Genomic DNA, 26,946 nt, shown 5'->3' on the forward strand with positions numbered 1-26,946 from the left:
TAATTTCATAAAAACGAATTACAAATGTCCTAATTACAATTGGGATAATAAAACAAGATAGTCAATTTTCAATATTCATGCGCATGACAGTTTCCCTTCTCCTTAGACATGCCAATAAAAAAGTAGCTACTGAGAAGCATCACAATGGGTCAGAGAGTTTCTTTAAAAAGTATAATGCCAGGCGACATTGATTAAAATTCATTTTCTTTCAAATTGGGCGTAAAAATCTAATACGTTGCATGTAACTTATCTTTTTTTTTTTTTTTATATATATAAAAATATATGCTTGTTTTATTTTAGAACCAACAATAGGTATTAAAATATACTTTCTCAGAATGAGATGCTTTATATAAATACTTTTTCAATATGCAATTGGCTTTTGTAGAAAGTTACAAGTGGTTGCAATAGGCAACACAATTTTTTTTTTTTTTTTAAATTGTGCAGAAAAAGGGGTACAAGCACGGGCCTACAACCGCCTGGGCCGGCCGCTAATAATCAAAAAGGATCACACAGTGCAAAAACAATGACTGGCCCACGGGGGCTCCGCACATTACAGAAGCTCAGACTGCACATAAGGGAAATCAGGATACACACTTTTAACATAAATAACAACTAAAAACAAAAGGCGAGGCGAGACGACATGAAATGGGCGTCGGACCACAGCAGGGGGACTCCACATCCGACCACCCGATAGCGGTCAATAAGAAGGAGGACCGAGAGGTAGGGGGGGGCCACGGGAGAGCCAGATCTATACTCAGATGTGCCAGATAAGCAAGGAACCTTCAAGGATCAGGGGGACAAGACAACCTCAGACGTATCCACCAGGGGGGGAGCACAGATATTCCCACGATACTCATTCCACTGCCCCCAGATTCTACCCCATGCCCCCGGTTTACCACGAGCCACATACACAGTCTTCTCCCTGAACATGCACCAGTCCATGTTCTCCTTCCATACGGACACGGTGGGAGGCCGCTGGGAACCCCAAAGCTGCGCTATATCTCTCTTTGCGATCATGTTCTCCAGGGCCGCCCACCGAGCCTGAGCCGCATTATAGTCATTGGGCTCCCACACATTCAGAACACAGCGACGCACCTCCGGCAACAGAGTGACCCCGGTGACTCGTCTCATAACCTCATGCACCTGGCGCCAATATTCCGCCACCTCGCAGCACTCCCATAGGATGTGGAGAAAGGTGGCACTGAGCCCGCAGCCCCGCTTACAGAGCCCGTCCTCAGAAAACCCCATCGAGACCAAACGGGGACCCGTCACGTAAACACGGTGGAGAATCTTAAGCTGGACCAGACGGAGACGGGCCGGGATGGCCACCTCCTTAGGGGATGACAGTGCAGACTGCCAGTCCTCGTCGTCCAACTCAACCCCATCTCCCGTCCATGCCTCCCGAAGACGCACCAAGAGGTCAGCCCGATTATTGATCAGTTTTTTATAAATCAGAGAGATAGTACTGTCGGGAACGTGACCATCAAGTATGCGGTCCTCGAGGGGCGAAGAAACCGGGACCTTGGTCCCCTCCCCAAAGACCGAGAGCAGGGCATGCCGAACCTGGGCATAACGGAAGAACTCCCTTTCAGTAAGCTCGTACTCGCTCTGGAGCGCCGCAAAGGTTTTAACCGCGCCTTTAACCCATAGGTCTCCCACTCTGCTAATGCCGATCGTGTCCCAGTGCTCAAAGCCTTTCGTTGTCCAGAGGCTTCCCAAGCGGTCGGAGGCGAATAAGGGAGTAGCACACGTTAAACGCTCACTCCAGCCCATAGCTACATTCGCCGCCTTCCAGATCCGTACCGCAATCCTAGTAGGGCCCGTAAGGGTCCTACCAGCCGATCGGGAGTAAAGCGCTCTGTTATAGTTACCGCCGGGAAGCAGGAATTTATCCATCTCATATGCCGGGTTCAATCCAGGAGCATACGTGGCATGGTTAATGGCCGACAGCTGGGAGGCCCAATAGTACCGTCTAATGTCAGGAAGCGCGATGCCCCCGTCGTACCAGGGGAGAGTAAGCTTTGCCAAAGCGATACGCGCCCGCCCGACCCAAACCAGTCTCCTCTGCAGACTCTCCACTTCCCGAAAGTAGGCCACCGGAATGACATCGAAGGAGTTCTGAAGTGCATAGAGAAATCTGGGAAGGGACATCATTTTAAACAGCGCCGCGCGACCAAGCGGAGACAAGGGCAGCTTACACCACCGAGCCGTATCCACCCTCAAACGCCGGAGTGGAGACAGGAGGTTCTGCTCATAGCGAACCGCCGGATCCAACGAAACGTACACCCCCAGGTATTTATAGCCGGATTGAGATGTTTGGATCGGAAGCCGAGGCGGCAAGAGAGGAAGGCCACCAGAGATAGGATACACGCAAGATTTGGACCAGTTAATCGTCAGACCCGAATTTCTCCCAAAGGAAGTAAGGACATCAAAGAGAACATTAAGCGACTGCCGCGGCGAGGTGAGGTACAAAAGAATATCATCCGCGTACAACGAGACCCGATCCTCGAAGCCCGGGGCCCACCGGATCCCTCTGATCGAGGGCTCCCAGCGGAGCCAGGCAGCGAGCGGTTCCAAGGCGAGAGCAAAGAGCAGAGGGGACAACGGGCACCCCTGCCTAGTACCCCTCCCGAGAGCAAAAGGCTGAGAAACCCGCCCATTGACAACCACCTGAGCCATTGGTCCAGCATAAAGAAGCTTCACCCAGTCAAGAAATCCCTCCCCAAAGCCAAATTTCGCCAAGACAGCCCAGAGGAATGGCCACTCGATGGTATCAAAGGCCATCGTGGCGTCCAAAGAAACCAATACGGCTGGTTCAGAGAAGTACTCCGCCCTAGCGAGGACGCCGTGCAGACGCCGCAGGTTGAGAGCGGTATTACGATGAGGGATGAAGCCGCATTGATCCGGATGTATCAGATCACAGATAACGCTCAGCAAGCGATTGGCGAGGACTTTAGCAAGGATCTTGGGCTCTGCGTTTAATAGGGAAATAGGCCTATAGGAGGCACAGCGGTCTCGTGGCTTACCATCCTTGGGAATCACGACTATAGTAGCCAGACGATGGTCGGCGGGAAGGGAACCCTTCTCGAGCGACTCCTGAAACATACGACGGAGGAAAGGCGCGATTTTATCCGGGCGTAATTTATACAGTTCAATAGGCAGGCCGTTGGGGCCCATAGCCTTGCCAGAGCGAAGGGAGCGAATCGCAGTAGCAATCTCTTCGACAGACAAGGGGGCATCCATCTGCTCACGGTCCTCGACGGATAAGCCGGGCAGGGCAATATCCCGCAGCAGAAGACGAGAGTCATCCTCATCTCTATCAGTCACCGGGGAGTACACCGCCCGGAGGTGGTCAGCGAAACACTCCACAATCTCACCAGGCTCAGTCACACACGCTCCATCCGAAACCCGAAGCTCCGGGACCACACGATTCACTCTCTCCTTCTTATCCAGCCAAGCAATCAGTTTACCCGCCTTGTCCCCGGCATCATACAACCTACCCTGCTGCTCCCTATACATAGTCTTGGCAGCGTCAGTAACAAGAGACTTGTATTCAAACTGCTTCAGGCTGAGGGCATGGAGCCCATCCGGAGTGACACCCGCCTCCAAGGCCGCCTCCAGCCCCGATATGTCAGTCTCCAGCTTCACCACCGCCTCATTCTTAACCTTCTTAGCCACAACTATCTGGGATAGGGCATGCCCGCGGAGCACTGTCTTAAAAGCTTCCCACAGGGACACTGAGGACGACACCGACCCTTCATTCTCGAGGAAATATTGATCAATCGACTTGACCAGGCTATCGCGAATCGTGGGGTCTCGCAAGTACCAAGGGTTAATAGGAGCGATCCGCCCAGCAGACCGCGTCCCAGTGTCAAAAAGCAACCACAGTGGGGAATGATCAGAGATACCCCGGGCCAGGTGCTTAACCTCTCGAATCCGGGCAGTCTGGGCCGCGGGCATAAGAAAATAGTCCAATCTGGAGAGACTCCCATGTGCCCCAGAGTGAAAGGTGTACTGACATTGTGTCGGATACATTAACCTCCAACAATCTACCAGACCAAAGGTCTCCAAGAGTCCGCCAAGCCATGCCTGGGCAGCAGGGAGGGCCCTGGGCGGGTGGCGATCCCTGTCACCCGAGACTACCGAATTGAAGTCCCCGCCCATAAGCAAAAGACTGTCAGGAAGCTCAAGCAGCATACGACCCAAGTCTGAGAAGGTGGAGTTCTGGAGGCCCGGGGGAACATAGACAGAGACCAAGGAAAGGGACTGCCCCTCCCACCTCCCAGTCAAAGCCACATAGCGCCCTCTATCATCCGGGACTACTCTGGTGATCTCTAACGGAAGTGAAGATCGCAGGAGAATGCCCACCCCTCTAGAACCAGTGGTGAAACCAGAATGGGCCACGAGGCGGTAGCCCCCCCTGTTCATGGCATGACAAACATTACCAACCAGATGCGTCTCCTGTAAGAACACCACATCAGGAGTCAAACGACGAAAATACTGCAGCACAACACCCCGTTTGATACGGTCCCCCAATCCGTTGACGTTCCATGACATCAATCTCAACCCATCCCCCCCCATCCCCTCCAGTAGATCAAGGGTCCCCCAGCAGATAGCGCCACACCCGAAACTGGACCAGAATCAGTACCTCGCCTTGAAAACAAAAAACACAAATCAAAACAACCCCTCCCACCCCCCAACCCCCCCCCCAAATCCAACTCCCCCCACCCTGCACCCCTGCGGTCCAAAAAACCATCCCAACTTGCAGTGTGCCTGTCGCCCTACAAACCCCATTCTACGAAAAGACCCCGGAGGAGGAAAGGGACCCGTCCCCGACCGCCCCCCACACAGATCATAATGAAACAAAATGAACAAAAGAAGTAGAACCCAGCCGAACAGTACAAAATGGCAAAGTCAAGGACCAAAAGTCACTCCGAAGGGGACCCGCCACCCTCGGTACCGGCAAAGGGCCCAGGCCGGTCACCCCGGTCCGGCAGCGAATCCAGCCAGTCACTCACAGTCGCGGGAGAGTCAAAAAAGGTAGTCCGATCTTCGTGTTCCACTCTGAGCTTAGCAGGAAAAAGCATAGAGTACTTAAGACCCAGGTCTCGGAGACGACGCTTCACCCCCTGGAAACCCATCCGCTGTTTCTGGACAAGTTGGGTGAAGTCCGGGAAAAAGTTAATAGACGAATTCTCATGTCGAACCGGGCCATGGACCCGTGAGGCCTGCAGAATCGCATCTCGGTCTCTGTAGTGGAAAAGTTTGGCAACAATAGGCCTCGGGGGGGCCCCCGGTCGCGGCCGACCGCCCGGAACTCGATGGGCCCGCTCCACGGCAAAGAACTTACTCAGGCCAGCGGGGGCAAGCTGTTTGAGGATGAGCTCCTCAACCAGGAGATCAACCGGGCGGTTGTCGGAGGACTCCGGAACGCCTATGACACGGATGTTATTGCGTCGAGCCCGTCCCTCAAAGTCCTCCAGCCGCCGGGCCATCTGATCGTTGGCCAACTTGAGGTCGCCGAGAGTGATCTGTAGGTCCGACACATCCGCACCAAGGGTGGACGTCCGCACATCCAGCGCTTGAACCCTCTCGTTGGTCTTAGAGAGATCCGCCCGAATTAGTGTAACATCAATGGCCACCGTGTCGATTTTACGGGCCAAGGCCTCGTACTGCGTAGCGATGGTCTCCTTGATGCCGTTAATGGCGCCCATGATGTCCTGCAGGGACAGATCCGGGGAAACGGACGGGCCACCACCGGCATCGTCCGGGGGGACACTGGCCGCTCCAGGGGACCCTCTGCCATGAGTGTAGCGGTCCATGTTGTTCGTCTGGACCGGTCCCCCACGGAGGGATGTCTTAGTCTTACGCCCCTCGGGCCCCCCCTGCCTCCCATGAGGACCACGCTCGCCAAAGGGGGACCACCGATCAAGCGTCGAAGGGGCACAGGCAAAGCAGACAGGAGCCGCACCAGAGTCCGCAATGTGGCGGTGCAAGGGGACCAAAGTCAATGGGCACACTGGTAGCAGGCGGAGACAAAGGCATCAAGCAGAAGCCAAGTAAACACCCAGCCGCACCAAGCAATTCCACCGTCCAGCCCCTCAGAGATCCAAAAGTGAAACCGAAAGTGATGGAGCGGCCACTGGCACAGCTCCGCTGCCGTTGTTGTTCAATTACGCCCCGGCTCCACAGTTCACACTCGCACCGGGCACAGCCATCGGTTGGGCCTCAAAAGTTCAAACCACCATAGATCAGGATTCCCAGGTCCGATTTGATTTCTGAAAGGAGGTCAGTGTTCAGCCAGCATTCATCTTCCAGATTCCGTAAACCAAGTCAGGATAAAGTCAGGATAAGTTCCGAGGAGCAGCGAGGGTCCGGGGAGCCCTGTGCTCACGCGACCATCTTGGATGCGCGCTAGGCTCCTCCCTTGCATGTAACTTATCTATATGTTTTCTTCTTTTGCCGTCTACCCTTCACAATAGATCATTTTTCTACAATGCTTTAACTGCCTATTCTTTCAATGTGGTTTTCATCCCATCTGCCGCCTATGGGATATACCTTTTATGTGTTTTGTACTGATGTATGCTAGAAATGCCACGATACAGATGATAAATAAATAAATATACGGCGTTTGTGGCAGAAGGCGGGTTCAGCAAGTTCACGTGCCCTCTTTCTCCCCGGTGGTTGCCCAAGGAAGTTCATGTGCCATCTTTCACCCCGGTGGTTGCCCAAGGAAGTTCATGTGCCATCTTTCGCAACGGTGGTTGCCCAAGGAAGTTCATGTGTCATCTTTCTCCCCGGTGGTTGCCTAAGGGCCACTGCATTACAGGGATCGTAAACATGCCAGGGACAGATCCGTGCTCGCGTCGGCTTACAGCAGACAATAGCTTTTACTGCATTACAGCATCCTACTTTATCCAAAATCTGGCAAGGAACCTGACGGGTCTGTCAGGGAGATTTTATAAGTATGATACGAAAGGCTTTTGTGATGTAATTAACGAAGGAGCAGCTCAGGCCTGTCTGCAGCTGTTGAGTATTCAAACTCCTGAGAGTTTTAAATGCAGGGCAGGGAGCACCTTCTGTTTAACAAGAACTATTTAATCATGTTGGGTGGGACAGAGCCGTGGCAAAAAGTATAATTACTGCGAATATCCGTTACCTCTGCATTTACTGCTGTCGCTTTAGGGAAGGAAAATACATAAGAACATGCGGTTCCTTAGTTAAATGCCAAGCATAAACATTGACAACGGGAAAAGTGTGTACTGGCTCCTCAAACGTGCCAATAAAGATAACCTCAAGTGAACTATTTTATTTATTCACAATATGAGCACAGAAAAAGGCCCTAACCAACATACATTCACACAAAAATAATTATACTAACACTGTACGCCATGCACCGATATGTAAATATTTAACACATATCCATCAAAAAGGTGGAGGTAGGATATATGTTTAAATTAAGTATAGTAATAGTTAGGGCAGCTGTTCCGTACGAAAAGCATTTTTCCTGTTGCTATTTACTTTGGCCCGTTTGACGAAACTCCACAAAGGTTTCCAAAAAGATGCTACTTCTTAACTAGTATGTGCATGAAACGTTTCAGGTAGATCCGTTAAGCGGGGATAAGAAAAAAGGGGGGTCCCAAAACGCAAAATCCCCATGTACTTTTCGTAGAATTCTTTAAGAAGGTCTACAGCAAAAACTGCTGAATGGCATTATACCAAATTTGGCAGGATTGTGCTTATTTGTGACTTGGTGTAAATCCATTCAGTATCTTTTGAGAAATTAAGTTTTAAATATATTTGTATATCTGCACAGTTGGGTCTGAGGGACTCCCGCAAGACTCTCGCGGGAGCTTCAATTTAAAAATAGAGCACTGATCGGCCCAGGGAGATTTATTTCCCTTGGGCCCTCTCACTCCCACGGTAATCAAACTCCTGCCGGAGCGAGCACTCTGATTTGGCTGTCAGCAACATGAGAAAAATATTTCTGGCCACCATTACAGGACTAGGGGGCTAAGTCCTCTGTCCTGAACATTAAAGAAAATCTATATATCTATAAGGGTAAAGGGTAGATATACCCTGCCCCACTAGGCCCCATGGGGGGACACGGAGAGAACCCCCAGGGCCAAAATCAAAACAAATCTGTAGTTTCTGCCGCTATCCCGCAGGATCCCTCAGGAGCGGAACAAAGCCAAAATGGCTGGCAAGGTTGCTTTCTCTCAATAATGGAAGGGGGTGCATGGCTTCCTTCTCCGGGTCATTATATGATCCCCAGTGCTAAAATTATTCATTAAGGTGGGAGCAGCATAAGCAGGTGTTTCTGCGGGAGGGAGCAAAGCCGGCTCCCGCTTATGCGTTGAGCCAGCTGGGGCTGCTGAGGCCCTTGGGCTCCCCTGCGGCCCCCAACAAGTGTATGGTGGGTTCCCTGGCGGGGCACCATGGCATTCGCCTTAAATAATACAGACCTTGGAGAATGGAGTCCCAAGGCCAAAAATAGATCGGGGAGGGGGGCACGAAGAACCTCTTCCCCTTTATTTTGAGTGGCGGCCCTGGGGGATGGGGTCCCTGGTGCCAAAAGAGAGTCGCGGAGGGGGCCAGAGTGAACCCCTCCCCTTTTTTGTATACGTTTTGGCACCATGGGTGGGCTCCCTGGGACTTATAATGGCTTGGGAAGGGGGGCCTGTTGCCCCCCTTCACTTAAAAAAAGGCCTGGGGGATGGGGTCCCCAAGGCCTAATGAGGCTAGAGGACGGGGTCCACGCTACCCCCCCCTCCCCTTGAAAATGCATAGTGTCCTTGTGGATGGGATCCCCAGCGCCCAATGAGGCTAGATGACGGGGTCCACGCACCCACCCTCCCTTTTAAAAGAGATATGATCCTGGGAGGATGGGGTCCCCAGGGCCTAACAAAGCTCAGGAAGGAAGTCACTTCACCCCCTCCCCTTTAAAAAAAGGAACCGAGGGAGATATGGTCCCTATGGCCTAATGGTCATTTGAGATATCATCAGTGATTACAACAAACAAATGATGGACGGAATGCTGACAATGCAGACATTCTCCCCCAGTCAAGAGATCTGGGTTAAATCCATCATTCTTTTGCCCACTACGCCACCCCAGTTCAGACATGGCCATATGCAAATCAGTCTTGACCCTGTGCCTCATGGGAACAGTCCAGCCCGAACTGCCAAGCCATGTCTTCCCTGGACCGGAATCAAGCATCCTAGGACCGGTTTCTGGCTATCAGCCGTCATCAGCCAGGATAGCTTGACTCCAGTGGCGTAGTGAGCACGGGTCCCACGTCTGGGAATACCCATCCCCCTAAGGGCGAAAAGCGTTACAACAAACAAATGATGGACGGAATGCTGACAATGCAGACATTCTCCCCCAGTCAAGAGATCTGGGTTAAATCCATCGTTCTTTTGCCCACTACGCCACCCCAGTTCAGACATGGCCATATGCAAATCAGTCTTGACCCTGTGCCCCATGGGAACAGTCCAGCCCGAACTGCCAAGCCATGTCTTCCCTGGACCGGAATCAAGCATCCTAGGACCGGTTTCTGGCTATCAGCCGTCATCAGCCAGGATAGCTTGACTCCAGTGGCGTAGTGAGCACGGGTCCCACGTCTGGGAATACCCATCCCACTTAGGGCGAAAAGCGTTACAACAAACAAATGATGGACGGAATGCTGACAATGCAGACATTCTCCCCCAGTCAAGAGATCTGGGTTAAATCCATCGTTCTTTTGCCCACTACGCCACCCCAGTTCAGACATGGCCATATGCAAATCAGTCTTGACCCTGTGCCTCATGGGAACAGTCCAGCCCGAACTGCCAAGCCATGTCTTCCCTGGACCGGAATCAAGCATCCTAGGACCGGTTTCTGGCTATCAGCCGTCATCAGCCAGGATAGCTTGACTCCAGTGGCGTAGTGAGCACGGGTCCCACGTCTGGAAATACCCATCCCACTTAGGGCAAAAAGCGTTACAACAAACAAATGATGGACGGAATGCTGACAATGCAGACATTCTCCCCCAGTCAAGAGATCTGGGTTAAATCCATCGTTCTTTTGCCCACTACGCCACCCCAGTTCAGACATGGCCATATGCAAATCAGTCTTGACCCTGTGCCTCATGGGAACAGTCCAGTATGACATTGTTCTGCATTCTGTCCATCAATTGTTGTTTTTGCATTTGTCACCCCGAGAGGGAAGGGTATGCTCAGACGTGAGTCCCTTGCTCTCCATGCCACTGGAATCAAGCTATCCTGGCTGACGAGGGCTGAAAGCCCGAAACCGGTCCTAGGATGCTTGTTTCCAGTCCAGGGAGGACCTGGCTTGGCAGTTCGAGCTGTGCTGTTCCCAAGGGGCACAGGGTCAAGACTGATTTGCATATGGCTGGGTTCAAACTGGAATGGTATGGTGAGCAAAAAAACGATGTATTTAGGCCCAGATCTCTGTATTGGGGTGAATGTATGACATTGTTCTGCATTCTGTCCATCAATTGTTGTTTTTGCATTTGTCACCCCGAGTGGGAAGGGTATGCTCAGACATGAGTCCCTTGCTCTCCATGCCACTGGAATCAAGCTATCCTGGCTGACGAGGGCGTAAAGCCCGAAACCGGTCCTAGGATGCTTGTTTCCAGTCCAGGGAGGACCTGGCTTGGCAGTTCGGGCTGGACTGTTTCCATGGGGCACAGGGTCAAGACTGATTTGCATATGGCTGGGTTCAAACTGGAATGGCATGGTGAGCAAAAAAACGATGGATTTAGGCCCAGATCTCTGTACTGGGGTGAATGTATGACATTGTTCTGCATTCTGTCCATCAATTGTTGTTTTTGCACATATCATCAGTGATGTCATAAAAGATGTCATAGAATATATCATGTGTGATGTAATATGTGAGGTAATAAGCAGTGCATGGCGGGGCACAAGTTAGAGTGAGCACTGTTAACTATAACTGGAGAATTTCTGTGTTTTGTTTTGTTCAATACGTTAATGTAGTCACTGACATATTCACCTAACTATAACGTTACTTTAACCTTTGTTGTTTTCAGTGATTATATATTTATATCTATATGTATATATACATACACATACACATATTTACTGAAACATTTCAGTTAAAGTGAAGTTATGGTTACAAAACATAAAAAAAACTGAAATTCTCATGTTATGGTTATCTCTGAAATTCATATTTTGTTCAACAACCATGCATGCAGATAATAACTCACACACCAAATGTAATTATGACCTCACCCTTGATGTATCAGATGCAATTGCAAACTTCATTAATGATCTTACAGGCCAGATTACTTATCATATTACCATCAGTGTAAAGAATAAAATGACTATGAATCTATGACTATAAATGTAGTATTTGTTTTGATTTGTGTATGTGTGGTGAATTATTGACATTATGCTTTTAAGTGTTGTTAATTATGGGTGTGAATATTGTGAAACAATCCACCTGCTTGACTAAAGTCACTAACTGGATGAAAGCCAACTGTTTCAACCTCAACACCGTCAAGACAGAAGTAGTGATCTTCGGCAAGATCACCTCACCATTGGACTCCAACCGGTGGCCAGCGGAACTCAGACCCACACCCAGCATCTACACCAGGAACCTCATTATGATTATCGAAAGCAAACTGGAAATGACCACATAAGTGAGGGCCATCACTGCATCCTGCTTCCACACCCGGAAGATGCTGAGGAAAATCTTCAAAATGGCTCCAAAGCAACACCAGAAGAACTGTCACTCTTACTCTTGTCACCTGCAAGTACTAACACGGGGTCACCAACCAACTCACCAGAAGATTGCAACCCATCCAAAACTCAGCAGCCAGACTCATCCTAAACCTCCCACACAGAACTCGTATCATACCACACTTAAGGGTGTTCCACTGGCTCCTGATACACAAATGCGTTTATTTCAAACTCCTCACACACATTTAAGGCACTATACAACTTTGACCCTACCTACCTGAATAGTCTCATTTCCTTCTTACATCCACCCACACTCCTCCACTCTGCAGGACTCCTACTCACACACATCCTATGCATATACAGAATCCGGTCAGCAGGATTGGTGTTCTCTTAAATTGCTCATGAAGCATAGCTTGACCTCCCACTCCACATCAGAACCTCTATGTATTCCATAAGAAGCTGAAGACTTGCTTTTTCAATTAACCAACCTACTCTAGGCAGGGCTAGGCACACACACTTGCCCAATGCCAGGGTACCCGTACGGGTGATTGTGTGCTTTGCAAATATAATATGACATCACGTGTGATGCCTGTGTGCTCTGGGGTTTTCTGCTCACAAACATTTCAGTGCAGATCCTGGCCAAAGGCCAGGCCATGAGGTTAACCTTTACTGTCCATAGTTGAAGATTGTGTGCAGTGGGATTGGCCACCTGTAGTGCATGGCCTGACCATAAATCAGACTCTACAGCTAAGCCCTGCTGTGTACTGAGAGAGGCCATGTATAGTGTGGTTGGGTCACCGAAGGCCAAGCCCTGTGGCCAGCGCATGGTATGCTTGACTCAGGCTACTCTATGGTAGGAATTTTGACCAAATTAGACATTCTGAGAACAACAGAGGGAAAATGAATGGGAAAGATGGAGGAAGAGAAAGACGGAACGTTGTCACAAGCCTGCTGGAGTGAGATAAAGGGGCAGCCATGTCTGGTAGTGGATTAAAGAGGCAAGAAGTGGATTCCAGACTATGGAATCTTAGTATTCGACATGGGACATTTGCATGCACAGGCGTGGGCAGCTGAACAGACCTTCGGTCACAGGCACTCTTTTTTTCACAAGTTAAACGCTGTAACTGAGATCATTAATAAAGCCTAGGATGACCTCATAATGACAGGGAAGCTAAGGGACAGTTCCAGGTTCTGGGAAGGCGTTAATCTGCCTTTTTTTGCTGAAATGGATACACCCAAAATAAAAAACGTAATCATCGTGGATGCATGGGTGACCCATTTTACAAACAATTTCTCACCAGAAACTTTGCCCACTAACATAGGCTTAGACTGCAAACCAAATATTGATCACGCCTATAGCTTCTCAATCCCTTTTGAAATTCACAAACTGATCTCAGCCATTAAAAAATGTATTCCCGTAAAGGCCCCTGGCCTGGATGGCGTTCCAGCCGATATTTTTAAAACTAGCATAAACCTGTGTGCCCCTCTACTGACCAATGTTTTTAGATCTGCTGTGTCAGTCCCTATACCCGACTCCTGTAGGACGGCTATTGTCGTCCCAATTTTCAAAAAAGGTAATAGAACTCAGCCAACCTGTTATAGGCCGATCTCTTTACTGGACTCCAATGTCAAGAATTTGGGCTAAGTATTACTGGCCTGTCTAGAATAGTGGACTGCAATAAACAATGTTTTGGTCGAAGTCCAATTTGGATTCAGACCTGACATTGGAACTGTTGAACAATGCTAAAATCTTTACCTCATAACTGGAAAGTATGATAAGGGTAAAATGGGTTTGTTACATCTTGCCTTCATCAATCTATCAAGCGCCTTCGACCTAGTGAGTCGCTCCAAGTTATGGGATCTGATGGGTATGAGAGGCGTTGAGAAAAATGTCTCTCACTTATTAGATGCCTCAGGATCTCACAGTAAGGGTGTGTTACGGCCCCTCTGGAGAATGCTCCCCCCATATCAGCTAAACTCGGGGTGTCAGCAAAAGGTGAATCCTGTCCCCTTTATTTTCCTGTTCAACAGTAATGGTATAAATAAACATTTAATGGAAAATGGAAAGGATTTTCCACATATGGCAAATAAATCTATATCCATTCTGTTATTTGCTGATGATGCTGTGCTTGTTGCCTGGACGGCAAATTGCCTTCAGTCCCTCTTAGACCTTGTTTCAGTTTATATGAATGACTTGCACCTCTAGGTAAATTATTCAAAATCCTATATAATTACCTGTGGGCATTCAAGCACGAAGTCCAAACATTTTGTTATCGGGATTGTCACTTAGCTAAGGTCAACACTTTTTTTTATTATTTAGGGATTTTTTTTTGTACATTTTTGAGGTGGACTGCACTATTAACTTTAAGAATGCAGTACTTTCAAAGGAATAACGAGTCCATATTCAGATTTGCATACAAGTTGAAGAATGAACGAATCGCATGAAATGTTGACTTTATTTAAAGTAAATGTACAAGGAATCCTTCAACGAGCTGAAAATAGTTTTTTTCTGCAGATTATTGACAGTTCCTGGGGGCACTGCTACACTCATATGCCATGAGGAATTTTGGATGCCATACTTGTAGGATCTGATTGGGGTCACTCCACTGCTATTGTGGATAAAAGTCTGGGGAATCCCTGAGGATGGCCTTGTCAGAACCTTTATCTCTGATTGCCTGTCACTTGATAGGGCAGACATGATAGCCTGGTTCTCATACATCAGGGAATCTTTCAAGACTTATAGGCCTTCAAGGATTATACAAGAATCCTCTTAAAATTGCGTTCGAAGGGGGGCACTAGAGAGCCCACGGAAAGATGGCCGACCTCTAGTGCAGCTCCACGGCCGTGAGCCATAATCCGAGAAATATCCTGCCATCCTGCTTTAAACACCATCCAAAAGCGCAGCTCCCAGGGCAGTAGAGAACTGTGCACATCGAGAGTGGCTCATTTGCTTCCACGGCCACAAGGGCACTCTAAAACTGCTGGAGACAGCCTAGCCTGGTAAGCGGCCGTTGAACCCAAAATGGCACTCATGGAAGGAGCGGAGGGTCTGTGTGAGCCTGTGACCCCGAGCGATGGTGAGGTAGCAATCACAGGCCGGTTCTGGAACATTGCCAAGATCATGAATACTGATACAGGTGGGTGAGCGGAAAGTGCAGACTGTTTACTGCGGTGCCGCTGCTGCCTGTAAATGGCCAAAGGGTTTACAAGCCAATCGGGAGCAGCCTGACTCCTGATGTACTTAATGCAGCTGAGCTGCCTCCCTATTAGACGTGCTGTGGCAGGGAGGATAATTTGTGTTTCGACATTCTGCCCGAATTCAAACGCCTTGAAGAAAGTGATTAATCAAAATTGGCACTTGATAAAAAATCTGGATCACTCTTTAAATCTGAATCCACTTTTTGCGTGTAAAAAAGACCGCAGCATTGCAGATCAAGTTGTACGAGCAGCTATGCCAGCAATAAAACAAAATACCTTACGAGACTATGTAGGTCTCACACCAATACTTGGCCATCACAAATGTGGGACTTGCATTTGTTGCGAGTCTACTGAAGAAGGAGTACTATTTGTACATAATTCCATCTTTTGGAAACACTAATCCTTTACAAATTGCAAAAGTAAAAATGTGATTTATGGGATTTGGTGTCCCTGTGACCAATTGTACATAGGAAAAACGAGCCAAGAAATCAGAATAAGGGTCTCTCAACACAAATCGCGGATCAACAAAAATGTCCAAACTGCTCCATTGGTAAATCATTGGATAGCCCATAATCATTCAATAAAAGATCTAAAGTGGACAGTGATTTCGAAAGTGGAACAGGACTTAAGAGGAGGAGATCTAGAGACCAAACTATCAAGAAGAGAAGCTATGTTAATAGTCAAATTCAACACAGCTATTAATGGATTAAATGAGCTCTCAGAACTCTATAATTTGAGATGATTCCTGCCAGACTACAAATACCAGTTTCCCATTAGAGCAAATTTTGCATTTCTCACATCTATCCACTCAATTGAAGATTAGAATCTGTATTGTTTACATTTAGAGGGACGAAATTGAATAATAAAGTTTTTCAAATCCATTCAATATTTTTTGCATTGGGCGTTTGCCGTCCAATGCGAATTTAACCGTTTAACATTAAAAATGAATATTCATATGTTTGAGGGAAGCGATATACAGATATGAACTGGAAAGGCAAAGAAATCGTATTGTTCCGCTTTTCATTCTTCATCTATTTTTGTGTGACGGACTGTTGCCCAAAAACAAAAAGAGCTACAATTCCCATGAGGTGATAATAACGAGATACCACGCAACGTTTAAAATGAACGTGAAGAGACGCGCACATAGCGGCGTACGACAATGAACGTGATAATACGCGCACATAGCGGCGCCTGACACTTCCAATTACAACGAATACAACAAATGATGACGAAATTATCAAGGTACATTGAAATGTATAAGTCAAATTAGTCACAGTCCCAATTTCGACTAGACAGCATTTGGCGTAAAACTGTGCCCGCATCCATATCTTTTCAGTGGGCAATAATGTGTCGAATCAGCGGAAGCAAGTCGAAGTACAGCTCAAAGTGAGAAGAGCGTTATCCATCGCCGAACCAACGAAGGTACACGTTTCATCCATAAGTTTTACTAAACATCGTAGAACTTAGCAAAACAAAGAAACGGATTTAAGCCTTTGTTTGTATTCCTCTTCCTCTTCTTTTATGGCTCCAGTTGGAAATAAGACCGCACCTTCCATTTAGAATAACAGACCAAACGATCTAATCTGTATGAATAACGATCGAAGTAAGTGATGGCATCATATTCCTTACAAAACTTTTTTAGAAGCAATTAATTTGGACAAGTCATTTCTTTCCCTCTTCTTAGACAATAATAATAATAATAAAAGACACGTTTTAACCCTCATAAGAGACACAGATAATGTAAGCATTGAACGTTAGCATTTGAGTGCTTGTGGGACTTTATTAGGATTTAAAATCTGACTTTGGTCTTATCTTTGTCTTTGTGGTTGTGTCCTTTCAGACTTAGACAACTACTGGGTTTTAGATCGGCTGATCTATCCATCGCCTTACTGAGGTAAATAAATTTATGACTAATGGTTCTTTTTGCATTTAGAGAATTTGGGTATCTAGCAATACTGAAAAAGTTTTTTTGTTTGTATTTTAGCTTACAGGTCCTGACGAGAGCCCCGCTATTGGAAGGGGCTTGAAACGCGTAGACCTTGGTTTTTGGTCATAAGAACTACAAACTAATTTGAAAGTATCAAAAACAGTGATAACTCTGTTTAGTACTTTTCTATGGCCTTTTTGTAATAATTTTTAGAATTGGTCAATTGTAGATTTTGAAAGATGAGAGCATGTTTGTGTTGAACTGTTTAGTTTGATGTGGGTAGTGAATGAGTGATGATTTGAAATGAATGATTAGAATGGATGGAGTTTGTTAAGAATGTGAATGTAATTCATACAAGTTCGCAGTCAAATTTTTGTATAGTTTTTGAGGTTTTGACAAATCACTAAATTGATGGTGTAAAAAGAATTTAAAATGTATTGATTAAATAGATGGAAATAGTGGTCTAAAGGCTCATGTTGTTTCTACTCAATATGTACCTTCGCAATTAGATGCGAACAGAAAGAAAAGTATCAGTATTGGTATTGTTGTTGTTATTCATCAGAATGGAGGCTTGTCCTTACTGATTAGAGCCCAAACCCAGTTTTGGTGTGGTGGCAGGGAGGGCAGCCAAGAAGCTGCGGACAGCCAGGTGAGAAGACTACAGGCATGGTGTGGCAGTGCATGAAAGATCGTTTAACTGTGGTGGTTGGGTCTCCACTCGACCGATCGACTGGTGGCTGGCAGTCGGCCTGATTACTCCTGCGGCCTGCACTCAGTAGGAGAACTGCCCACAGACACACTACAGGAAAGTATGGTTGCGGGGACTGGGCAGGACCCCGGTCTTTGAGGCTGTTACAACACGTTGGGCCCCCTCCCTGGATATTAAAGAAGGCGAGAAACGTGACAGGGCAAGCGCATAAATATTGTTGAGAGGACATCCACGTGGTCTGTCCTATGCCTTCACTGGAGTCGGGAAACGCTGCTGAAAATGTATGTCATAGTTCCTCTACAATTGGCATGCATCTACTGCCATTGTGAGTGTTCAACGTATATTCAAGGCACTGCTACCTGTGAATGACTGCTAACGCGGGGCCCATACTACCCAGGAAACGATTAACCCCACCGGAGGTCGAGGTTCTCAGGGTCCTGCTGCTCCGCTGCAAAGGTTTTGCCCTGCCCACCCAATGAAGCAGCCCTGATATCTGCATTGGAGGTGGTTGGCACTCAGCGATCAAGACCACTGGCCTACAGCTGCCACCCAGAAAGATTCATACTTATTGAGAAGTGCTTCCACAGCACTATTGCTTCAGTACCCCCAACGTTGAGATATCCATACAGGCTAGAGCTGTGCAGGCACTGAGTACAGGTATATGCCACTGCTGAAATAACCCTCACACTGTGCGATGACGCCAAGAAGGGGCTGACGGTGAGGGAAACACCTGACGGTGACGATGCGACCTTCACTGCCCATGCAGCTGGAAGATGAAGAGAATGTCAGGAGACTCTGTAAGTAGATACTGCATAACTCCGGCAGTCCCCCAATGGGGAAAGCAAACAGTAACCAACCATGGCTCACGTTTGAAGCACACCAAACCACCGAAATCCCACAGGGGGAGCCAGCAGACCTTGAAATGTCTGCACCATGTCAGCAGCCCACAGCTCTGGAAGCCACACTACTAGCAATGCAGCAGAGTCTGCAATCAATTGATTGCCAAATAGATACCCGAAATGTGCACATGGACAGCCTAACCACCAAACTGGACAAGCAAACGGCGCAAATAACGGCGTCGGAGTAGCATATTTCGGCGACGAAGATGACATGAGCTTGATGAGCACAAAATGCATGAACATGGAAAAAGTACGGGTGGTCAAACAGGCCAAGAATGAAGACCTAGAGGTGCATTGCCGCCGCAACAACTTAAGCGTCACAGGCATATTGGAAACGACGAACACTGGCAAGATGAAACTGTATGTGAAAACGATGCTCAAAGACATCTTCGGCTCAGACATCCTATCGCACTTGCTGGCGGTGGAGAGGGCGCGTAGATCCCTGGCACGAAGACCGATCTCCATGCCCCATCATTGCCATGTTGCTCAATTGCCAAGACTGCGATGCTGTGCTCAGGCTGTCACATTAGATGAAAGACATTAACTAGCAGGGGGACTGTGTGGCTTCAAAAAGAAGAAATTCACTAAGCAATGCTTTACCCAGCCCCCCTGGGAGTTGAACACAGAGGGACCATGAAAATCTTCTTGACACCCCACTCAGCGATGGACTTCATTAAAATGCTTCCCAAAAGCCACCAGGAGAGCCAAGATGCCAAATCGACAATGAGAATAATTTTGCAGTTGAGACCATGGGCATCACAGATGCCCACTGTTTGAAATGTATTCCACATGTTGGGCTCGTGACCGGTCTGAGAGAATTTGAGCTTGTTGACATGAAGACTCAGGTAAACTGGGAAGCCAGGGGGGCAGCGGTCTGTGTTATTCCCTCTGCCTTAATATTTAAGTTTTATTATCCCTAACTCAGATAGACACTGATTGGCCCCTGGCCCAGAGATCCAAAACCACTGCTCCCACTAATAAGCTTAATGCTCTGATAAAAAAAATAGATCAAGCAGCCGGTAGCGAATGAGCCTCCTGGCTTCCTCCAACCGAGTGAGGGTGGGATGGTGGGCGGTCAGACCTTAGACCCACATGGATACTTGAAGAGGCTGGAAAGGGAGAGTGACAACAAAAAACAGTACATATACCCATCCTCAGATATGGGGAACTCATACACCACCCCCAGACTGGCTCGCTGCCGACTGGCACTGGAGCAATGCCCTGAACTAGACCTTATTATAGTTTAACTCACTGCCCTACTAACATTTAAGTTTAACAAGCTGGTACTTAACATGCCTCTCGGCCACCCCTGTTCACTGGGTGAGTTTCTGAGACTCTGGATGCCCCCCACAAGGGTACACCCCGAATGATTTCCCAAAGTGATGCACCGGCAGATATTGGTGTATGCCACTCATTGTTTGTTGTACTGTACTTATCGTTTCTCAATTGCAGGAAGGACTTCGGCATGATTTGGATGCTGAAGTGCGTGGTGGGAAAGGGGCATTGTTTTTGTACTGTTGCCATCGAAAAAAGATATCACATGTGCCTACACACACTACTCTGTACTACCAGGCATGTTGTAACAACTGTTATACACTCACACTACACTAATTTGACCCAGCCTACTAGTTGCATCTCCCTTGTGATCTGGAATGTGCGGGCCTTAATTACCCCTGTAAGCCTTAATTACTCCCACAAGACAGGAAAGACACCATGTACAAATAGCTCTTCTCCAACAAAACAGACGGAGAATGCTGCTGGTGCCCAATTGGCGATGGTCTGACTGGCCTCGTCTTCCTGTTCGTAGTTCAGGAAAATCCTAATATCAATTAAAAAGGAAGTTCCCTTTACTATTACTTACACGGCGATGGATGACCAAGTTACACATGCCATTATGCAGGGCAACCTCTGTGGCACGCTGGTCACTCAAGTAAACACTTCTAGGCCAAATATAGACTCAGAATTCTACACACAACTCTGGTACAAACTACAATCAAAGCCACCATCTGTGATCCTATGGGGTAGGAATCTGAACACATACCTCGACCCGTTACAAGACCGTTCGGCACGGGTGGGGTGGCATGGGCCACAATCTGGTAGGATATTACAGAAGGGAAATGAAGACTATGAGATGGTGGATCTATGGCAGCTGTGAAACTCTGATAGAAGAGAGGGCACTTTCCCCTCCACAGTGCATAGCTCATGGTCCCTGCTTGATTATTGGCTGACAACTAGAGAGGTGTGAGCCTGGACTACAGACATACAACATCTCGATAAAACACTATCAGATCACAACCCAGGCAAGTTGGAGATATCAGTTCCCACACATGTTCTCACACAATATGCATGGACATTTTAACGCTACCACATTCTTAGATCAGGTGTGCAGAGAAATCTTGAAATCGGCTACTATTAAACATTTTGACAAAAATGTGGGCTCTGTGAGTGGAGTGGACACAATTTGGGAAGCTTTTAAAGTTACAATACGAGGGATATGCATTAGAACACAGACTGGGATCCAGGAAGATATACATAGGCTATTACACACCATAGAGAATAAGCTGCCGGCACTAGAGCACAACTACAAAACGACACCCGACCCGACAAGTTAGCTAACATTAGAGAACAAATTAAAATGATATTGCGGAAAGGAAGCTGCGCTACATATCCCTACAGTACATGGCGAGAGCCTATGGAGAGGGAGGCTGCCCAGGCTGAAGTTTGGCCAATAGAGTGAAAACCACCTGGGCGCAAAGACATGTGGTTAAAATCATTGAATCAGTTAGGGGAGATAGATATGACACTCCGGCAATCTTATCCACTTTTACACACTTTTACACACATCTGTACACTGCTTGTGGGTCGGCCACAAAAGCAGAGACCTCTGAATACCTCGATGATATTACCCTAGCATGGCTGCCGCTAGGACAACAAGAATATGTCACACAACCTATTATGGTGGAGGAGGTATATGAGGCTATTTGCACACTCCCCAATGGCAAGGTGCCAGGTCAAGATGGCCTAACGGGTAAATTTTATAAAGAGTTTGCAAATCTGCTCTCACCCCCATCCAAGCAATATATGAAGAGGCATACAACAAACAGGTGCTCCCCCCAACTCTTAGCGAGACCCTAATTATCGCGCTGTTAAAACCTGACAAACAGCCCGAATATTGAGAATCCTATCGTACACTTTCATTATTAAATACAAATGCCGAAATCTTAGCGTAAATAATAGCTAACAGGCTCCAGACGCTGCTAAAAAACAAGCCATGTTTTGCCTGACCAATCGGGATTCATCCCGACTCGCTCTACTACATACAATCTGCGCACACTATTTGCGCTGCCATACCAACTTGATTTCAACATAGAGGCGACAACGTATTGCTTGATGCCACTAAAGCCTTCGATTCCATTGAGTGGACATTCATGTTCACAATTCAGCGTTGAATGGGAATTCCCAAGGCTTTTTTGAGGTGGATGCACCTAGTATACACTGATCCAGTGGTCAGGGTGCGCATTAATGGGGACACAACAATGTTACTGCCTATACTTTATTCAAACTCTTTATTTCGGTAAAATACCATAAAAGATACAAACATTCAGGATAGACGTCATACATTCCAGTTTGAGAAGGAACATGCAGGTAAGTTTTAAAAAGAAATACAGTTAAAAGATAACAAGTTATTGTGACTGTAGCAGCGAGCACGGGGTACATAAGCGCAACAATTGTCATGTAATTCATAGCTTTAAGGCTACAGACGAGCCAGAGGTTACTATGCAGATTGACAGAGTCCCTTGTCTAAAGTGCAAATGCATTCATTAAAATGTGTGCGGTCGTCAGACCCTACGTTTACATTCATGGACATTACTCAACAAGATTCGGATAATTGTTTAAAAACAGCAGTATTCACAATAAAACAGAAATGGAAAAATTAGAATTTGTTGATATTCAAAGGTAAAAAGACTACTTATATTTTAAAATTAGTGACCATTATGGCAATTGATCTTGATAGAGTGGGTCGTCACATCTGTGGCTCTCAAGGGCCTATACATCGAGGCACGCGATAGGTATGCACCAGAACCCCAATCCTATTCACGATCACACTGGAGCCATTAGTGTGCATGATCCACCAAAGACATGCAGATTCTGACTGAGACCGATTGGTATATCTCTCTACGCGGATGATATGGTCCTATATGTCCCTAAACCCACACCGCACCGCTTTGAGCAACACTCCAGACTGGGCATAAACTGAGCAAAATCAGTTGTGCTCCCTCTCACCCCCGCCACGTACCCAAATATGTTAGAAAACCCATTAGAATGGTACACAGACCCTATAAAGTACTTGGAGATATGGATCCATAGAGACCCAGACCTCATGGTCCACTAGAATTATGGGAGGGCAGTGTCTCAATTGGAGGATCAAGAAGCAAGATGGTCCAAAATGCCACTGTCACTGGCTGAGCGGGTGGCTATCATGAAGATGATTGTACTGCCTCGATTTCTCTATCTTTTTAATAACATTCCCATAGTGCTGCCGCAATCCCTTTTTAAAACTGTTCGTACGCACATGATAACAATGGCGTGGGCATGCAAGCAGCCGTATATCAGCTGGAACGTCATGATGCTTCCATACATGCAGGAGGGATTTGGGGCACCAGATTACATGTATATATTACCTATGCGCCCAAGCATACTTTGCACATCACCAGTACCACTCCCACGCATACACGCCCCATCTGGCAGTTGAAGCAGACGATATGCACCGCATCCCGGTTAGGGCCATATTGCCACGCAGACGCATAGACATGCCCCAAACGAGAATTAACACCATTCACTGAACCGCTAAGCTGTTCAGATATGGGCTACAGGGAAATGTACATTGTATACAATGCAGGACATCAGACGCAGACTAAATGCACCTAGCTTGAGTAAGCACCCCTGTTCAGCCATTCAGGACAAATGTGGTGAAAGACCTGGCATCTATGACAATGGAATCAGTGGAATGCACCCCTCCGATGTGCTTGCTGTGTCTGGTCAAGAGACTTCAATCCTTACACCGAAGGTTTGTGGCGGTCGCCCTCCTGCTAGCAAAATGGCAACGAGTGGCCATCCATTGGGCTAAGCGCTCTGCAGCCAAAGACAGAAAATGGCTTCTTGACATGATCTAGTGTAAAGACCAGTTAGAGACCTTTGCCGAAGAACTGTCGCTGTCCATGAGACCCAGGGATATATGGGACCAACTTACAGCTCATCTATTGTCGAACCTTGACATGGCTTAACATATTGTATGATATTGTGATACTGCCAGACGGTGAGGGAACTCTTATAGTGGCACTGGCGTTAATACCAATGTACTACAACTGTGATGTGTGTTTTTTATATGCGACCATTGATGGCACATTGATTGTACTCTGTTTTATGTGCTGAAAATCCCCACAAATAAATAAAAAGTTGCTTATAAGATAAAGTTTGGGTCAAGCAACGTTATTTGGATCAATGAATGAACTCGCGCCTAGAGAAGGCCTAGGACATGGTATCAATAGTTACATACTCATTTGTATCAACAACAAGGAACATAGAGCCCTACTCGGGTTGGATTACGAATTCTATTCAACACCACTATCTTATACTTCTTAGGCTCTGCACATTGCATTTCACATTTGCTTTTCACCTGTCAGCGGTCTGGCAACAGGATTTACCCCCATGCTGTTGCAACAATGTTTCTATGCAAAGCACTAGTCACTTTATTCTTTTTTGCACCTCGTATTCAGCCCGAGGCTCTCTTGTTTGGTCCCCATTCTGCGAAAGGCGAATCTGAGACATTATAAGGATGGGCGTGTGCGTTTGCAGTGCTTAAGAGCACTAGACATGGCTATGCGATTCTAAATTTTATAAGAGTGGCTTTTAATATTAGGAACCAATATGATTTTTAAATAACTTTCAAAATGTTGTACTCAGAATCGTACTGAAGCACTTTAGGAAATGAAATGAATGTTTTTAACATTTTGCGATATATATGTATTATGAATTGCACATGGGCACATTATTTTTCATTGGATTGAGTTGACGTATTTCCTGAAATGTTTATCTTTCGTGTATTTTTATGTTGATGCCTTTATTTTATGGCTCCGGCCGAATAAAGATATTTTGATAGTGACGTTAGGCAAAGGGTGTATTGAGATACAAAGCATATAAAGAGGCAAGATGTCCGTTCATTGCGAAACAAAGGGTTGGGCTTGGAATATTTCCAATATCATTACCTCTCACAGGTAAAATAATTGCAGCAGGATGGAACAAACTGGACATATCATGTAATGTAGGAACCAGTCCTCTCCATCTCATACCACAAGACCCAATTCACTTTACCTTGACTCCTTCACAACCCAAACTGTCACTAAGTAATGCTGTTCAGCATTTTGCTCTACCCACTACATCCATTAATCTCCTACAGCCAGACTTCAGGAAAACTGTAGTATTCCAGCTTCACGTCAACAGTATTACAGAAAAAGGAGCCGGAAGAGCGTACAATGAAAGAGGTATCTGCTGAGCAGGAATAGGCACCCTCTGAGGAAACGTGGCCAAAATGCACTCTGGCAGAGGGTAGCCAATCTGCTGATGCGTAGGAAAATATGGGATGAAATGCTAGCAGTTTCGGCTCCTCCACGAAGGTGGAGGGGCTCTGCCCCACTGCATTTTTTTGCAGCGGAAAAAGTAAAAGTTATTATCGTTATTATCATTTTATTTTCCCTTTGTTATGCAGCTTTGCGGGGCGGGGTGGGGCTTGGTTGTCACCACAGCTAGCATGGGGAGGAACGGTAGACCCTTAAGTGAAGATGACTGTTTGGCCTGCCCTCTTGGGCCGGCCAAACAGTCCTGCGCACTTTGCATGTTCCCCGCCAGGTTATATTATGCAGCCTGGTGAGGAACATGCACAAGCTCCCGGTCCCCGTCTGAGCGCCGATCCACAGTGCTCAGACCAATCACAACGCTGCATTGCAGCATTGTGATTGGCTCAGGGGAGCCTGTGTGCCCGGGTGCTTTCGGCATCAGAGGACGACGCGAGGTGGCAGTTCAGCAGCACGGTAAGTCACAATGTAATTTATTTTTCAATCCTCACCCGTGCTACTCGGAGGCAGCCGCCACTGAATGTCAGCTGTCATTCGCTTGAGTTACTCCTCCTATGCACGTATATTTTGTTCCAAGATGCCCCATACAAGATCATTGAAAGGATAAGCCAGAGTAAAGACACACCTTGAAATAGGCTGAACTGATTATTTCTGGTGGCATGCTTGCAGGGGAATAACGCAGGCCCCTGCAGCCTTTGCGGTGCAGTGGTCTCCTAACCCTTCAGGGGCCCCTCAACCCTTTAAGGGTGCCCCATTTATCCCAAAACCAATGAATATCTGTGAGATATGGGGAATTAAGGGGCCCCTCTTCACATTCTGCAGGGTGGCCACATCATTTTGTGTCATGCTACTGCATGCCTGTAAATAAAAGGACAGTCTGTGGGAGACCAGGAGAGGATGGTCACCTCTGGTGGAAACTGTTGTGCTCTGACTCATTTCTGCATGTACGTTAACACCCTTGTACACACTTGTTTAAAAGTTCTCTTGTTTTTTGTGTGTCGGTTAAGCGGGTGTTAAGGTTACCTCACATATACTGTGAGATAAGAAAATGCACAGTCAGTTTCAGTTTCACAAACAGTTGTTGATTTTATGTTTTCACTACTCCCTTCTAGTGTTCAGCTCAGTTCTCCTGATTTAGATTGTACTACTGAAGATCGACCCCAGACTATCTCGGTACAAGAATATTAAGGACAGAATATTGAGGGACAAAATATCGAAAGGTAAGTGCATATAGGGATGTATAGATGTACTATTCCTAACCCCACATCTACAAACCTTGAAGGTGTATGTACCCAGTAGGTACATATATGTGGAGTTGGGTATAAAAAATCTAGACTTACTTCCTGCCGATATCGTTTTCTTCAATATTTAAATCTCGATATTGTGTCCCATAGATATTCTGGGGTCGATATTCAGGGTACACACCCTGGTTTAAATAGGACTTTACTCATTACCTCCTATTATTTAAAGAGGGCCATTAAATAGTTTTCAAATGTTGAAGCTCCCTCATTATCCTTGCTGCCTAGAAATAGCTGTATTTGAATGCTACCTCTCTAAACCAAAGGAGAGCAAAGGAATACCCCCAAATATTGGAGGAAAGGATTATTTACTATTAATGCTGAGCCAAAGCTAGCACTGGGGGTGAGGTCTCTACACTGAAGTCTGAGGCGGGTTTCATCTGAGGCTGTTGGCTGTGTGTGGCTGGTCCCTTGGAGGCCGATGACAGGGTGAAGCCGATACAACAGAGGCTGGTACCAAGCGCTGAGTTCTGTACCAGGGAGGCTGGTTCCAAGCCATGAGTCTGGTGCGACAGGTAGTGATGACTAGGTGCGGCCAGTACCATGGAGGTTGGAACCAAGGGCGAGACCGGTTCCTCAGGTG

General features: G+C 47.0%; 1 protein-coding gene across 4 annotated transcripts in view; it reads left to right on the forward strand.

Moving 5' to 3' along the window:
- ANKRD29 (ankyrin repeat domain 29) overlaps positions 1-26,946 on the forward strand; it is a 447,476-nt gene that overhangs the window by 89,107 nt on the left and 331,423 nt on the right. Inside the window, exon 1 of one of the 4 annotated variants that reach the window (XM_085605756.1) lies at positions 26,185-26,285. The exons of the other annotated variants lie outside the window; for them this stretch is intronic. The gene's annotated coding sequence lies outside the window, so the exon portion shown is untranslated. Of the gene's footprint in view, positions 1-26,184; positions 26,286-26,946 lie in introns of those variants that run through there. 4 annotated transcript variants of the gene reach the window in all.

This window comes from Triturus cristatus, chromosome 5_1 (genome assembly GCF_964204655.1).
Source record: "Triturus cristatus chromosome 5_1, aTriCri1.1, whole genome shotgun sequence".
In the NCBI taxonomy this organism is placed as follows: domain Eukaryota; kingdom Metazoa; phylum Chordata; class Amphibia; order Caudata; family Salamandridae; genus Triturus; species Triturus cristatus.